The sequence below is a fragment of the Hirundo rustica genome, chromosome 4, assembly GCF_015227805.2.
Source record: "Hirundo rustica isolate bHirRus1 chromosome 4, bHirRus1.pri.v3, whole genome shotgun sequence".
Lineage (NCBI taxonomy): Eukaryota > Metazoa > Chordata > Aves > Passeriformes > Hirundinidae > Hirundo > Hirundo rustica.
Window position 1 is genome coordinate 18,134,490 of NC_053453.1, and position 18,871 is coordinate 18,153,360.

Sequence of the window (18,871 nt, forward strand, 5' to 3'; positions counted from 1 at the left end):
CATAAAAATGTTATGACTTGAATAATTTTAGGAGCATTAAAAACCTTTTAGAACATATAATGTATCTTTAAAAATATCAAGTGTTTGTGGATCTCTCACTTTTCTGTAACTAAAATATGGCTAATTCCAAATGTTGTCAAAAAATTGTCTTTTGGACTGAGAATATGAATTCCAGGTTAAACCCAAGGAGGGTTTCAATAAGATTTAGTAATGGAAACGCTGTCAGATCTTTACCAACAGCAGAGCTTTCAGGCACAACAATAATACTAGCAACAGTTGTTTGCAGATGTTCTTGTCATTTTAATCATCCAGTTAACAGAATTAGCAGTGATCCACAGTTGTCTTTAGCATTCTGTCTGCAAACTATTACATTGTGAAAAGATTGAGTCATAAGAGCTTAATAGAAAAACATTAAGTCTTTTTCAAATTTATCACTTACAGTATTTAAATGTGGAGTGCTGGTAAAACTAATAAAACTTTTATTTAAGGAACATTTCCTTCTTATTTTTTTACTGCAATTTCCATCTAAAACAAAGACTGCTTGCCTTCTGTAACTGTTACTGCTAGATATTCTTGCACATTAATGTCCCAGCACATAATACCAGGTTAGCTATTATATGCATTGCAGCCATTGCCTTAAGTGCTCTCAATTATGTATCAAGCATATGTTAAAAGCCTTGTTGAGATGCAAAAGGAATGAGAATAGCATCCACAGAGTCAAAGAACAGACAAAAAATGTATTATTGCAAACCCAGATTTTGTTTTTCCAGTAGTCTACTCTGCACCTTTGTCTAAAAATTTCATAGCAAATTTTGGTCTAGACAGGCTCAGGTACCAAAGGATTCAGCTGCAAAAGCTATGACAGGCACACAAGAGCTATGAAAGAAAAGATGCCACTGAGCACAGAAAGCCCCAATTATCATGGCTAAACTGCTCTTTGTCCTCAGGCAAGCTGGTTTTAAAACAGAGTTGGCATGTTTACATGTGGTACAGTCAAGCTACTAGACTGAAACACAAACACATTAAAGATGTGCTGAAAGTGAACAGAGAGATCGTACAGGTTGAGAATCTGGGCCATGCTTTCATGATTCAAGTCATATTCCTAAATACTTACTACCATTTATAGGGTGCATGCAGTCAAGCCAAGAAGCAGATGCCCTGTTGTGTAAGCTCAGTGTAATCACAGAATAGGACTAGATACTCCTTGAGGCAGGATTTAACTGGCTGGCTCATGGAGAGCCTATTGTCCACCAGGACCCCAGCTCCTTCTCCACAGTGCTTTTTTCCAGCAGGTCAGCCCCAAGACTGTGCTGGTACATGTGTTTATTGTTCCCCAGGTGCACAATCCTGCATTTGCCTTTGCTGAATTTCAGACACTTCTCTGTCCATCTCTCCAGCCTCTAAAGGCCCTCCTGAAGGGCTGCACAGCACTCTGGGGTATCGGCCACTTCTCCCAGCTTTGTGTCATCAGCAACCTTGCTGAGGAGAAATCTGCCCCTTCATCCAAGTCATTGATGAATAAGTTAAACAGTACTGGGTCCAGTATTGCATCATGGGGGTCACCATTAGTGACAGGCCCCTAACTACTCCTTGTTCATAATCATATCTTGATCGTGACCCTCTGAGGACTCCCATTCAGTCAGTTCTCATCCATCTCACTGCCCACTCATCCTGTCCACAGTTCCTGAGTTTGCCTATGAAGATATTGTGAAAGATATGTGTCATAGGGTGACTTTATGATGCTTGTAACCCAAATCATCTGTTCTGTTTGTGCTGTATATTGAGTTCTGTGCCTTTAAGACTGGTTCTAAGAGCAAGGAGAAGCACGGAGTTTGTTTTGAGAAAACTGCCTGACTCCTCCACATTCTTCTGCGGACGGGGTGTGCAGCAGAGGCTTGGAGAGACTGCAGAACAGAGATTTTTTTTTTTCTTTTAGTTAGTTTCAGCTAGCTAGGGCAGAGAAGTTCCCTGGACTTTTTTTTTTTCCTTTTTCCTGGGATTGTTTAAACCTGCTCTGGACTGAAAACCCAGGGGAGCACTGGGGGCTGCACCTGCGGCCCACCGGGGCCTGGACCTCGGCATTTTCCAGCAGCGCCGGAGGGACTGGGACTGAGGAGAGGCACTGAGAGAGAGCCGAGCTACACCCACGGCAAGGACTTTCTCAATTTGCCATCTCACTCCAGAAGGAGAGGTTTTATTGTTTCATATTATTCATTCTTTATACTTGTATGCACTTTGTTAAGTAAAATAGTTTTTTCCACTTTTCTCCCAAGAAGTTTTTTTTACTGGACTGGTTGGAGGGAGGGACCATTCGGGTTTGCTTCCCGGAGGGATCCCATTCAGTTCTCTCCCAAATTCATCCCTAAACCAGGACAATGTGTTAGATTATCTTCACTGTAGAGTAATACAAGATAATACCATATCAAGGGAAAAATAAACAAAGCTATGTCTGTGCAATACTGACTACAACTGAAGTTGCAATTTCAAGACAGAGTCATTGATATCGTCAACAGTTCACTGAAATCATCAGTTCCCTGAGATCTGTATGCAATGACAGCCAAGAAAGCCGAAAATATATTTGGAAGGATATTGGAACCAAGACAAATGTATAATTTTTATGTCATATAAAACCAAGAGGTGCCCACATCCTGAATGGTGTGTTGCTTTGGTCTCTGCATGTCAAGGAACAATATAGCAATATTGGACATCAGATGATGTACTAAAAACAATAAAGCAGCTATGTTACAAAGAAAGACTAAAGATTCTGACTCTCCAATTTGGAAAGCAGATGGACAAGAGATGTGATCAAAGTTTACAAAACTCAGGGTGTCAGTGGCTAAGAAATACAAAATGAAATTGACTAAATTTCTCAGTGCAAGAACAGGGAGTGCTTGATAAAAACAGTAGGAGTTCAATTTCAAACAGCTAAAAGAATATTCCTTTAAACTGAATGTAAGAATGAAAGTCATATTACTTTTCAAAATGTATTAAATTTGTGGGTTATAGAGTTTTCAAAACCAGAGGAGGTTTTGAAAGCAGACAGCATCTGAAGGTTTGAAAAGGTACAAAAAATCCTGAGCAACAAATCCATAAACAAACATACGTAAGCAATAATAACGAATGTATCCTCTTCCATCTGTACCATGACAGGTGTGGGTACCAAAATGCCTATATGGAGAACAGATCACAGGATGTGGTGAGGCTGGTGCTCTTCCTAAATAGCTTATCTTTTTGCTACAACTTTTTTCCACATTTCTGGAAGGAATGAAATTAATAAAAGGTAATGCACAGACTATGCAGATCTAGCTTCCAGTACCAGCCCCCAAAACATAGTTTCCAAACCAAGGACTATCAGATATTAAATTGTTAATAGCAAATTGAAGACTAGACTGATTGGATGGATATTTTTAGTATTCTTAGACAAGATTAAAACCAAAATTTTACAACCTCTTAACTAAGCCATTTTTAGGACTCCTAATCTTCAGTACCGTATCCTGTAAGAGTATTTTCCACAGTACTCTTATATTTGTATTCATCAGTCCCCATGTCTTGAAGCAACAGTTTATTTACACTGTAGCTTCAGCAGGCTGCATACACATCCTTTGTCTTTCATCCAATCCAAAACCCAACATTTAATCACCTCTTTTTTTTCTGAAAGTCCTCAGGTTTTCCTTTAGAAAAAGTCTAACAACAGAAGTCAGACAACAGCTGCAGGCTTTCCCAAGTGAAACCATCCTGCTCCTAATAACTTTCCTGCTTGTCTAATTCAGAACCTCCTTCTGAAAAACAACAGTCCCTTTACTTATGGAATATATATTTATACTGTAGCCATTCTAGGGAAAAAAATTAACAACAGCTAGATGAGAAGATTAAACCCTTAATTTCCAAACTCATCTCAAATTAGTGTGCTCCAAACAGAATGCATCAACAAACATCCATGTCTCAAGCACTACTGGGAATGCAGGGGAAGTTGTAGCTACACACAAACACAAGATGATTCAGGTATTCTGCGTGCTGTGGAGCAGACTAGCTTGGGATTTGTTCTATTCAGAAAAACACATGCAGTGCAACACAAATATCCATCAGAATCTGGAACTGTCTGATTAAACAACATCTTGTTTATACAAGAACTAATATATCTTAATTTCTCCTGATTGGAAACCTTGCAGTGACATTGTGTAGGGACATACTGCTCTTCTATAAAGCAGCGATTTAGAGCTTCTCACCCCATGGGGTACTAATACTAACCTCAGACATTCTTTTTCATTAGGATCTGCTAGAATTATCCTAATGTACATTGTGGAAATAAGACTTTCTTAGGTGTTTGGCTGTAGATTTGGAAGGCTGATGTATTAAAATTATGACTATGCATCTTCATTTTACCACTGGATTCCGACTGAAGCCCTACATTGTTAAATCTTAAACAAGATGCAGTTGCAGCTGTATATATAAACTCTCTGACTTAGTTGAGAGCTCTCATGTATTTAAAACCTTTTATGAAGTACAGCTTTAGCCCATCGGAAAAGTCAACTATCTGAAGCTTTGAACTTTTAAGAGTCCCTAATCTCTTTTTGTTGCTATATGCTTGGTCTGATTGAGTGTCTACAAAGGAAAAATATGGATCCAACATTATATTGGAACAAAATCTGTGATTTTTCTGTTCCCCCAGAAAGGACAACAAAACCAGAAATTCTTTACACTTTCATACACTAGCAGGCTAGCTATAGGCAAGGGCACTCAAATAAGCCTGAATACAGGCAGAAGTTGAATTATATGAACTCTGCTTGGCCAACTGTCAAAAGTATGTTGTATACTTACACAAAATATTTTTCTTTCTTTTTTTTTCCTTTGGTACAGTAAATCAGGTAGTCTGCCACTACTTTAGTATTTAAAATATATGTTCTGAAACTGATCAGGGATTCCCTGTATATTAGGAAGTTAGAGAAGCCATCTTGAGTGCCATTTACACTGAATCTTCTCAACTTCTTTTTGTAGAAAAGCACAAAAGGCAGTCTCCTTAAGGAGTACAAGAGGATACTTTGTCGAAGAAGTGTGTATAAACCTGATTTTGTTCTATTTTGTGGAATTCTTCTTTGTTCTAACTTCCTTTCTGAGCTGAAGCAAGTAGCACCCATCATAGATGATAGCTTATCTGAAGATTAGTTTACCCTCCCTGTCAGTATTATTACAATAGCTCTTTGAAGAGCTCATGGTGCTTTAACTTCATGGTTAAATTAAGAATTTCACCTGCCTTCAGAGAAAAAAAAAAAAAAAAAAAAAAAAAAAAAAAAAAAAAAAAAGCTCAAACAAACTAGAAATTTGTTTGTGCTTCTTAAACAAACCCAAGAGAATCTCTGACAAAATGCCAGGTAAGGTCAGTGAGGTTCTGTTCTCAATTCTCCCTTTGAGGCTCTTGCACATGCATACTATGCATTGCCTGAGTTTGCTCTTTATCTTCAGCATCCTACTGCAAAAAATTAAATAAAGAGAAAATGAAACCTAACACAAATGAATAAAAAGTATTTGTATGTATGTTATAATGGTACTGAGTTTCTTAATTTCTTTTTACCTAAGCATGTTTAAATACCTCCATAAAAAATAAGCATTTTGTTGTTACTATTATATCACTTGACCTGGCAGGTTACTATCATTGCCTGCAAAATCCATATATTCTTACTCAAAGTCAAATCACTGGCATTTAATTAATAGACAGAAACTTTGTTTCACCAGACAGACTTTATATAAAATATGATCTCCTAGGGCTTTGTTTTATAGCTCACGGAAATATAAAATGTGCTGTGCACTTTGATTCAAATACAATCCATGGCTTACAAAACATATCACTGCTTAACAATGAGTAATGTGATGGGAAAGAAGAAATAATGTTCTCTAACCAATTTCAGTCAATCACCAGATAAGGAAGTAGTGATATATGAATCCTCCCTTAATCTTATAGAAAACTATGACTTGATAGAGAAGGATTACATGACACAAACACATCATCTGACATTTACTTCTGGTTTATCATAAAATATTTACCCCTCTAACACAGTAAGAGTTCAACCAACCTGGAGCTAAAAAGAAAGGAGGGAATGAGAGTAGTTCCCTTACTCTCATGTTCAACATAGACATCAAGAGCAGAACATCCTTTGAACAGTTTAAATTAAACATGTTAGGGTATTGATAAGTGTCACTGCTTTGAGGTTTGTATTGCTTATCAACAGATTTATCAGGTCTTCACAAAATATTTAACTCTTAAGTGAAGAATAATAAATCAGTGTCTTCGGTTATATAACAAAAAAAAAAGTGTATTCTATTTAATCTGTTGAAAGTTGTTGGCGAAATGTTTTCTCCTTATCTCTTGTAACTCCAGGGGGGAGTTACCTTCCGATAATGGCCCAGCCATTAAATCCAGGTGGGGCAGTGTTTCTTATCTCTTTCACCACCCCTCCATCCTTCAGGGGGACATCTTCTGATAATGGGCCATTAGGGCCTACCAATGACATGAAACATTCCATCATCCCATTGTGAGATGCTCCACCCAGTGGGGGAGGAGCCAACTGTTCCTAGCTAGATAAACACTGGGACTGAAGGACACAAGAGATCCTGTTTTTTTTCCACTGGATTTCTGGAGGAAGACCAGCCCCATCTCATCACCACTGGACTTTCTACAGGACCATCTCTACTCCATAGAACCACATCTGTTACTCCAGGAGGACTTATTTGGACTGCTTCCAACACCCTGACCAACAGGGATTCAGGTTGTATCCCTAATTCATTCTGTCAGGGGGTTTTCCAGGATTTTTCTTTATTTCTGTGCCTTTTTTTTTTTTTTTTTTTTTTTTCCCTTAATGTATTCATAGTAAAGAACTGTTACTACTATTCCCATATCTTTACCTGAAAGCCCCAATTGCAAAATTATCATAATTTGGAAGGAAGGGAGTTTACATTCTCCATTCCAAGGGAAACTCTCGCTTTCCCTGGCAGACAACTGTCTTTCAAAACCAAGACAATCAGTCAAATATTTTTCTTTAAAAAATCAGTCAAACTACAGATTATTATTTTGAAAAACAAAACCCAAACAAAACTAGAACAAAACCAGACCAAACTAAAAAAAATTAGTATTTCAGTTAGCTACTCAACAGAAATCTTGTGTACTACCCCCTACCCTTCATTTTCAAAGACAATTGATAAAAAAATTCTACTTCAAATTTTCCATGCACTTGAACCATGTTCAGAACTCTTCTCTGTCTTCTCCTTGATTAACTTAACAGCTAGCAGTTTTTATGACAGCTATTGTAAAAGACCCTGTTATTCTTGTTATTCTGCTTGCTATCATGAATAAGAAAATTTAGATAAAGTTGCATGTAAAATAGCCATTATTAGGTGTAACTCCTCACCTTAGAATGGATGTCTGTCATTCTTCGATAAAACCGTTACTTCCACTAACCTTATGCAGAAGGAGGAGTGTTATAAATACGATAAACCAAATTGTAGAAATCAAAATTTAGAATTTTATTGAGAGACAGAATGACAGTCTCGGACAGCCACAATTAAAAGGACAGCGTGGAGCCCGGGGTCGCTGCTGGGTGAACAATTGATAACACACTCTGCCAGTCTGTTATCCCCCAAGTTCACATTTCTGGCTTGCAGCAGCCTCTTTTTATACACTGGATCGCTGAGAGAAACTTGGGATTTTGACGGTCCTTCCTCCGAGGCATCTTCATTAAACATTCATGTTCCAGTTCTAAGAGTTTGAATAGGGCAGCGGGAAAGGACAATGCCATTAATTGTTGGGTCCAGGTGTGGTGTGGAGATGTTAATTTCAAGAGGAGACGGTCTAGATATTGATCTGATGTAATCATCTGGGTCTCTGGGCTCTCATCTCCTTTTTCCGTTGTCATTGTTCCTTTTCTAACGTTTCCCGGCAGAGGCATTTTTGGGTCTCCCTTTCTGGTAATTCCAATCATTTTTATCTCGTGTCCCTCCCATGTCTTTTCAGGCAAGAGAAATTCCTGTACCTTTTCTGAGCTACTTTCCTCTGAGTTAACTCTTAGCATACGGGATTAAAACAAAACTTATAGAGATTGCATTACACTTTATATCTTTTAACACAAATTAACTTTAGGACATATATCACAAGGAGAAAGAAATACTTAACCATTAAGAAAAATGAAATTTTTAATTGCAAAAAAATAAATTAAACTGAAGGTGATTCTACATGCACTGTAGAAAATTACAGGATATAAAACTACTTGCATGATTTATCAATATGCCCAGGAGAATGTGTAAAAAAGCTTTCAATCTTGTGCATTCTCCATTAAATAATAATTTAAGTTGTGAAAAATTGTGAATGATCTCTTCTGTGTTTCCAGTATGGCAGAAGGTAATTCAACCCTAAATTTAGGTGGTTTATCTGAAAAGTACTTTTGAAAATGATTACTGAGATTTATAAATAGTCAGGTAACACTGATGAAGAATTTCTTTATTGACATCAATAATTCTCGCCTTTTAAATCCTGTTTATGTATTTGTCCAAATTTGAACAGATGTGCTTTTCCAGAATATTAATAACTGTTCATGTTAGAATGGCAAAGAAAAATATTTCAGTGTTAAAGTGTATTACTTTTAAATCCAGGATGTCAGAAATACATCATTGTGCTCTTTACATTGCTTAAATATTAGCCAATGAATGTCAGAATTCCTGTTGATTACAGAAAACAGGAAGAAATTCCTTTAAACATATTCTCAGTTTAAACTGTCTACCTATGTACATGTATTTGTTTCTATTTTAAAATAGAGTAAAAAACCAATAAAGAGTACAGAACAGAACATCTACTAATGCCACCACAATGTATGTGCTACACATTTTCCTGCTCTTGGCTGTGGAATTGGACTGAATATTCACAGCAGTGTAAGGTGGACTAACTGGCAGCTTATTGTGAAGGATGGGACATATCACTGGGCTCTTAGTGAATCTCAGATTGGGACAGTTTGTCATACTTCTTATATGGTACCTAAGGCCTCTGCAATCCCTACTAAAAGCTCCTCAAGTGAGTGACTGTTATTCATATCTGGAACAAAGAAAACTCTGTTGGCTCTTGGGCAGTACTGTAATATGAATAATAGAGATACCATATTACAAATGAGGTAACACCTGTGTTGGGGAGGCATTTAATGCCTGTGGAAGTAAACTAAAGGCCACATTATCTAAGACAATCTTTTCACTGAAGTCAGTTTTAGAAACTGCATTTTTTAACCTGCAATATATACCTGTTTTGATAGAACAGGGACACTGCCAAGACAGGAATAACACAGAATCAAGTACAATAGCACTACACCAAGTACTTTGTGCCAGCATATAAAAGCATTCAACAGTACCTATTTAGTTGTAACCACATTGACACCAAAAAGCCAGTTTGCATTTTCCATAACTGTGTGCCAAAAAACATGATCATCTTTAAAGAAATCAATTGCAACTCTGTAAGAACTCTTCTACACAGGGCATGCAAAACCCAGCTGCAGAGTCAACCATTATAAGGGATTCTGCTTGCAGCTGCAGATAGAATTATATTAAATCCCACTAACACATTTGGGGAATGAAAAAGAGCATTTTCATTGTAAATTAATGCTAATTTTTCATTCTTGATGCATCTAAAATTTCCATGACAGTCAAGGAAGTAGTCAGTGAGGTCTAGTTATAATGACAGGTAGGTGTTAAGGAACTTTGAACACTGCCAAGAGAAAGAGACCTCACCCATCACACTGCCTATATATGTAATCTTTAACCAGTGTGTTCCAAACGTGGGAAGACTGCTCCACGCTATTGGCTGAATTTAAGAATTAGGCACAAGTAACCAGGGCTAAACCACATCAATTACAGAAACATTAGAAGAAATCCTTGAAGACATTACTTCCTGCAGTGGGTTGACAATGACCAGTACCTGCCAGCTGCCCACCCAGACGCACCTTCACCCTTCTTCACCAGGAGCACAGTGGAGAAAACAGGATGAAAAAGCTCAAGGATTTAAACTAGGATAAAGACTAGGGGGAAGTTAATGTGTTGCCAATCAAAACAGATTCATGTAGCAAGAAACAAAAATGAAAATTAAAACAATACCTTTCTCCCACCTGGTTTCACATCTCCATTCCTTTATTTCAGCATCTTCCCATCCTGAGTGGTGCAGGGGGACAGGGAATGGCGCAGTCCTTAAAGCTCTTATTTGCTATTTCTTCCATCTCACACTTTTCCCCTACTCCAGTGTGGATCCAGCCATGAGCTACAGTTCTTCAGGACAAACCTGCTCCACAGGCATCTCTCCATGGGCTGCAGGGAAATCTCTACTCCAGAGCCTCAAGCTCCTTCTCTTCCTTCTCTGACCTTGGTATGTCGATGGCTGTGTGACATTTTCTCACTCCTCTTTCAGAGCTGACACAGAGCTGGTTTTACCCTTTCTTAACCATACTATCCCAGAGGCACCACCCGCACTGCTGATGTGCCCAGCTTTGGCTAGTGGCAGGTCTCTTTTGGAGCTGGCTCAGATCCTCTCAGGGCAACCCCATCCTCTCCTTACTCAAGCAATCCCACAGCTCCCACTGTGAGCACCTGGGCAGTGACACCAGTACTCTCCCCTATGGAAAATTAACAGTTAGGGGCCCTTGTTTTTTATCATATTGATCACACCATAAAAGCCAAGAATGCTGTTATTCTCTGATTCTACTGTTCACTAGTTAAGTGATAATTTTTAATTGTTCTTAAAATCAGTGTGATTTCAAATTTCATCGATACAAGCTACAACTCAAGAGAACAGCTAAAATTCAGTGCATAAAGTAATTCATATTTACAACCATATTTAAATAAGTAATTCTAATAAAAAAAAGTTTTATAATTTTGGTGAAAGACTCTGACTACCACAATTTAAAAAGGGATTTTATAGGGGAAAAAAAGAGAAAAATTTAAGTGTTTAATCCAACCTCATACCCTGTGATTCTCTCAGTTAATATTTGTGGGTCCATTTTGGATGTAGCAGCTATCTCACAATAACTCACAATGGCTTGCAAAGGAAGAGTCACAAGCAATTGACACATGCTGTCACAGATACACACATTCACAAGATACTTTTTCCCCCAAACAGTAGAATGCAACTCACTGTCTCTAAAACACTTAAATCTGGCTGACTTTCAGGACTTTCTATTAGATTAGAAAGATATCAGAAGCCACCCAATTCATTCAGGTTAAAAAAAAAAAAAAAAAAACAAAACAAAACCACCCAAAAAAACCCAAACACCACACCAAACCACACCAGGAACAAGAAATCAGAATAGAAAAACAACCCTATGAGGCTGGGCTAAACAGTTTCCTAAAAATTTCATTTATAAAAAAAACCAGTCATATTCAAGGTGAAAAAGCATTTTCAGTTTCTACTCATGCAAGCAAATTTTTTGGTTTTTTTCCTATGCTTTCTACTCTAAACATATCAAAGTAAAGTATTTCCACACTCATTGAACACTGTCCAGATGTTGATATCTTCATTCATTTGTGAGGTACAGACCAATGTCCTAAAAGAATTCCAGCAGCACTCAGATTCATGGACAGAAGTGTGACTTGAAATAAATGTGGGTACAAAAATCTAACCTATGAATGTTCTTAAGCCCTTTCTTTGTTCTCTTTTAATTTTGTTTTTTAAAAGAAAAACCCATAAGCACACTTTTCACTTAAGTTATGATAAATGTACCATGATATCTCCAAAAGAGGCACATCAAAGACTTAAAATGGTTCTATATAGAGGAGCTTATTCAAAACAGATTTTTAAAGGCCTTCTTTTCTCAGAACAGCAAGTTTAAGTAATCTTCATTTGTGTCACTCTGTATGCAAAAAGGCATGTATACAATTGCTTTTAGATATATCTCAGTGAAAATTATGGATAAATGTATCATAAAATAAAATACATAGAAGCAGATGAGGAGAACATTTTGATTTTTTTTCCTCTAATGATGATAGCTAGTGGACTTTAGTAAGCAGCAGGTGTTTTGTTATCTTGACCAGATAATCAGTAAATTGCTTGCATTGTGTATCTGTCAGCTTTGCCATGACTCATTCAGTGTCTGTTGATATTTCATAGAATCTGGGGGTCTTTAGTGTAGTTTAGTCTCCTGACAGCTATTACAGCTTCTTGCCATCACCTCTGTTCTTGCACTTTCAAAAACATGGAAGTCAAACCTTTTATTTCAATACAATTCCCTTTAGGAGATTTAATATGTGTTTTCTTAGAAAGGTAAGACATTTTACTGGTGAAGTTTAGTGAAACATTTTCATTTGGGGTTTATTTTGGTATTTTTTAATGTTGCAAAACTTCTATGAAATTCTAACTAAAGGTATTTTTTTATTCTAGCAAAAGAAACCATGCAAGGCTAGAGGAACAGCAGTGCTAAGTGCTCATACATGTTGGGATGCTGAACAGTAAGGGAGGAATTACAGTCCCTCACAGGAGAGAAGAGGCTTCTCATCTTTACCTCACAACACATCCAGGTGAGAAGTGTCCAGATTCAATGTTTCAAGACCAAGGAAGTTCTGAACAACCTGCTCTAACACCAATCCTAATCCAGGGTTGGATTGTAGGTTACAGACAACTCAAGCCAGGCTAGGATTGAGTTTCTTGCTCCCAAAGATACTATTCCTTCCAACCCTGAAATCTTATCCCTGACCTGCTTTGTCCTATAGGTCTTTCACAATTCCCAGGCTAGGACCACTTTTCTTCAGCATCTTTCAGCCCAAAGTGTCTCCCATTAGTAACACTAATGTTACCTCCTTCACTTTCACCATGGGTCTATTCATTCCATCTCAAAACCCTCTACATTTATCTTGATCCCATGCCACATTGTTTCATTAATATTTTAGTTAATTCTCTTAAGCTTTAATTTAATGCTGTAGTCTTCTAATTCCAAAAGAAGATGTAGTATAAGTGTATGCGTATGAATGTGCAAATGGGAATAATTGGTGCTTTTTCTGGATGCACAAACGAGAAGGCATCAGTCAGCCTTCCTATGAGAAACTACTGACTTTTAGGTTTCACAGGAGTCATAGTGATTATTTGCCACTCAATAGTGTCATTACTTACACCAAAATCAAACCTGTCTTGGTAAAACTTTGGGAGAAAAGTGACTAAATGTTTTATTGCAAAGCACGGATCAGGAACTGACTCACAAATGGGTGATGGGAGTGATGGGAACCTGGACTGTTGCACAGCCATTTTCTCCTACAGAATATTCCCTTAGCTTCAAGACAGTTGTCAATTAGGTGGGGGGGGGGCGGGGGGTGGGGAGGGGGGGAAGAGAGAGAGAGAGAGAAAAAGACAATTTGTGTCAAACATTTAGTCATGCATGAGTTTCTGTTTTGGACCATAACTTATTATTCAACAATTGTGGTTTTCTTTTTCTTATGGAAAAGTCATAAAAGGCTTAAAAAGGAAAAAGTAACAGAGTTTGAAGTATTACTACTCAGCAAATATATCCTTCTTAATTCTGAATCCTGAGATGAAACATTATACAATAGATTATTTCCTTATAATAAAAATTGAAGCATAACTATTTATTGAAAAGACACATTGTGAGGTTAATTACAATGAGATGATATATTTTCATTGAAAAAATCTTGGAAGATTTTTTAAAATATATTTTTAATATATTTTCCTTTTTCACAGAAAAAATCACCTATTTTTAAAGATTATTTATGTTTTGATATGGTATATTTTTCTAAGATTTCTATTGAAAACTATTTTTAATAACTAAGTGGTTTTATTAGGCCTGAATAAAGGGCAAAATTTATATTTATAATCATATTTTTAAAATAAAAATCACTAAGTATAAATGTATAAATGTATAAATGTATAAATGTATAAATGTATAAATGTATAAATGTATAAATGTATAAATATATGAAGTAAACAATTGAGAAAATGAGAAATATTTACACAAAGGCTATTTATTCCTTCTAAAAAAATATTAACATGGAACTTTTCAGCAACTTTTTCTATTGTTTCAACCAATCATATCACAAGCAGAAATCTTCTAATCCATATCTAAATAATTTTACTAAAATGAACTTCAGCATGTGTCAAGGTTAGAATAAACATCCATCTGAATATTCTTAATGCTAATCATTCAATCCCATAGCAGTTTATGTTTAATAATAAAATCTAAATTTATTTCTTATTTCTAGAATTGATTGTATCCCTTGGATTTTCAGTGGGAAAGTAGACACTAAAACATCAAGGTAGAAAGAAAAAAAAAAAAAAATCTAGAAATACAAAGGAAGTGTGATGCTATGTCTGATTCAATTCTGTCTGAGTAATAGAGGGCTTTATTTTAAGCTTCAGCCTTTGCAAACCTATGTCTTCTGCAAATGTTTATCATACACATTTTTTTTAATAATGATGAGTTAGTAAATGAACATGGATTAGCCAAAGTAATTTTTTAAAGTTTTTTCATACATTTTTGTGTGCATTCCTAAGAGGAAAAAATGAAGTGGTAATGTTTTAGTCTACAATGTTTGCTGATAATTTTTCAGAATAGTTTGCCACTGACAAATTATTTCTATTACTTCTGAGATAAGTAATCAGTAGATGTACTTTTTATATTCATTCAAGTGGCTTACAATGTTAAAATAGCAAGAATTTTTTTCCTGCATTTCATATTTTTCAAGGGGAAGATAGTCTTCAAATCAAGTGTATATTAGAATAGCCAAGTTTTTGGATACTCATCCTCCCAAAATCATGAGTTTTGTAAGAAGCTGTCTCACATCCAACCTTCAGTACTTTCCTTCAGTAAGAAAAAGGACCAATTATGTTTTGTAGAAGGCTCAAATCATGAAAATGTATTTCTTTGTACCTAATTCTAATTTGTTGTTCTAACAGTTCCACTGTGTTTCTCACTGAGGTGCTTTACAGCTTTGTATGTCCTCAACAGAGAAAGATGTTCCTGGGACCATCAAACTTCACCATCTTTTGAGCTTCTCTCTTCATTTTTGACAAAAATATCTTCATTCAATAAATTCATCTAGAAATGTTCATGATTTCTACCATGTATTTGTCATTTCTACCCTATTCATTCATATGCAGTGGGACAGTTACTATGTTGATATTAAGTTTCCCATTTTCTTTCAGTTATGTACGCAAAACTTTTGCATGACTATTTGAATGAAGTTCTGAATAGAATTTCTTACATGCAATCTTTTGTAAATCGTCTGAGTTTCTGACGTAAGATACTGGAAAGCTCATTTTCCCTTTTTTAAGGGACAGGACAAAGACATCTCAAGCCTTATCTGTTTTCAAGGGAAGGATAAAATGTTTTTGAGATGACAAATAGAGATATCAATTGAAAGTAAATATAATTCAAATCTTTAAAATTACTAAAACATAGTTTTAAATACCAGATAATTTTCTAACTAAGACACTTTTTTTTTCTTTTTTTTGCTGAAACAAAAGCAAGCTGAAGCTACAATGGTGCTATAATTTACAACCATGGCTGGATCATTAGGCAAAAAAATTGCCTTGATAAATTCTTACAGGTAGAGAAGTAGTCCCCAATTACTCCTAGAATCTGTTTTACTCTGCCTAAATGAGTAGATTTTTTTTTAAATCTACTACTAATTTTTTTTTTTCCTGAACATTAAGCATCTGGTTATGGAAGCAGTTGAGACATCAGTGCCTTTCAAATGGTGCAATTGGTCATCTAGAATACATTCAGGTGAGAGGTATCTATTACATGTGCTTGTGGAGATTAAAATCTTTGTCTACGAGAGTTCATTTTTGGAATTTAATTACACAGTTGAAGAACAGACACAATCTGGCATTTCTCAGACTACTTTTTTAAAAGCATACATCTTCAAACCACCAAACTCATAAATTATGTAATTGGTTTTTGGGTTTTTTTTTTCAGGATTTTTTTTTTCAGGGTTTTGTTTTTAAGAACAAATCTGATCTACGAAAAATTTATATTAAGGAGCTATACCCCATGCAGTGGATGTTCCCTGAATAATCCATTTTTATTCTATTAAACACTATTTTTTGAGTAAAAAATATCCCGTGAAATAAAAGGAGCAAAGTTCATCAGCAAAACTATTTTTCATTTCATCAAAAGTTCAAACCTTCCATTATAAACGAATTTTTGCTATATCATGCAGTACCGTTAGAGGATTTTCTTGGAATAGAATCATTGAATCAGGTGCAGTCCTTTGTATTCTTGGAAAAGCCTGATAACTTGGTGCAACCATGAATTTAGAAATGCTTGTAAGACATAAATAATAGGCATATTCTATTTCTGCACAAATACTTCTAACTGAAATAACATTTACTTCTCTCTAGGTGACTTGACTCAAAGCAAATAAATTGTACTTCACTCAGATGTATTCCCGCACTTAACTAGCATCCTTTTTTTATCTCTAATATCTATTAAAATAACTGAGTATTAGTTCATTCCCCTAAGAGTTCTGTATAAAGGGATATATAGACAAAAAATGGAAAAACCTTGGCAGAAATTGTTGTATACCTTAATCCTCCAGCTCTCACACAGGGGACTGTGTATACCCAAAAATGTGCATGTGACCAAAGGCCAAATGCACAGGCCAGGAGGCCGCCTCGACTTAAAACAAGATTTGTAGCATCACATTCCCTGTCTCACAGGAAAACAATAGTGCTTTCTTCCCATTTACACCTTCATGGACTTCTAAAACCATTTAACACTCAAAGGCCTTGGATCCAGCTGCTTGCTACCAAGCAAGAACAATCTGGCTGATGTTCTGCTGACAGAGAACAAAAGGTGCTCAGTACATAGGGAAAATGTTCAGGCAAAGGACCATCACAGACATACCTGGTCTTCCCAACAGCTTTCAAGTTCAGAGTTCTTACAGTCCCTGTAATTGTTTCCCAGCAGAATAAACCTTTTGCTTTTTGAAGAAATGAAAGGGAGAAAAGCATTCCAGGAGAAAATTTGCAGGGATAGTTTCTGCTTTATATTTTTCTTTCAATTTTTCTTTACAATAGGGAAGAGCTGTCCCCATATTTCCCATATACCTCAGACCTGAAAGAAGATAATCATTAATGTTTTTGTCACATTTATTTTTTCATTATCATAAGGTAAAATTGTAGTAGTGCATGATACATTTCAAGTTATGCAGTTATAGCATATATAACCTTCCCAAACCCATTACATCCTTCAGTGGGCTGCTTAGATTTTCTGAGGTGGATTAGTGCATTTACTGATTTTAGGTATATCCACTATTATTTGAAATCACAGAAACTTCTCAATTGTAGTCAATTTTAAAACTTGAGCAACTATTTAATAATGCTAAAGTTTATTGTGGAATTTTATTCACTGTAGTGCTAGGAAGAGTAGGAATAAATGACACAGCACAAACAGAATGAATATTGCAAAGCAGATGTTCAACAAGTCTCTGTCTAGCTTTAGTTTTGGCCATAACAATCATAGAATTCACAACTCGTATGAAGATTTTTCAATAACAGAATCCCTCTTGTGCATAAACTAACTCTTTAATGTAGCTTTTACTCAACAACATTGCTATATATTTAAGGATAGATGAATCATCGCATTGCTGTTCATTGTTTGGCATCATTTTTTTGGTTATAGTCCAAGTTGCATGTCAGATAATACATCAAGAAAATTCGCATTCTAATATTCCTGCAAAAGCTGCATTAGGTTTTAGTTCAAATTAAATCCAATGGATTTACCTGGACTAGTTCCAGCAGTGCTTTTGCATTTGTCTGATCTTGTTGGGAAGGATGAAACTAGAAAGCCTTATAAATATGACTGCTGAGATTTTGAGAATATGAAACCTAAAAGTGAAATAGGATTGAAAGCAAGTTTTGATGTCTGAGAAGTCCTTGTTACTGAATATCTGGAAAACAATGGTATGGCCAGCTGAAGGTAATCCTCCCTTGATTTAACAATGCCCTTCTCTTTACCTAAAGTCCAAGGGTCAGAGCAGACCCTGCTAGCTTGGCAAGAAGGGTTCGAAAAGAAACTCTTAGAGTTTAAAGTGTAACACATAGGGTAATGTAATGATTCTTATAGTCTGTGTGTAAATGCTATAGGATTTGTATCTTGTACTAGACTGGTTAGTGCAGATTAGAATATGGAAAAGGATTTAATGTATTGTAACGGGAACTTTGCTCTCTTCGCTCTGTCTCTGCACTCTTCTCTTCCTCTCTGCTCTCTACTACGCTATTAGCTCTTCTTCTTCACTCCCAGACTTTGCCCCCCTTTTGTTCTGTCCTAGCTCCCTTTCTCTCTCTCATGGGCCTGCCCTGAGCTGCGGCTGGCAGCTCTCAGCAGGGCCCCTTCACTCACGACCTATGCGATAAACTACATACTCTAAGACCAGCCTTGAATCCAGAAATCTTTTGTCACCACCTGTCCCATCCAGCCACGCACCCAAGGAGACTCCTACATGATCTTAACTTAGTGCAAAAGCTAGACAAGCTAGCCTTTAATTTGCTTCAGATAATCATAGTCAATTCATCTGTTAGTACCAGCAATCCCACAGGAGGTGGTTGTCATTCTTAAGACCTCAAAGAAAAGGATAAATGGAGTACAAAAGGAATGTGTAAGGCAATGTTTAATGCTTTGATGTATAACAAAAAGAAGAAAGAATCAAAGTTTTTGTTCCCAAAATCTCTGCTCTAACCAGAAGCTGTGTGAGGTAAGAAACACCCACATACCTTAGTACAAGCATAGCAATGGGGATATAGAGATACCCTGGAATAAATATAAAGGAGAGATCTACAGACCAACAACCAGACCAGTACATTGAGTCCCACTACCGAGCAAATACAGGCTGAAATAAAAGCGTTTCTATC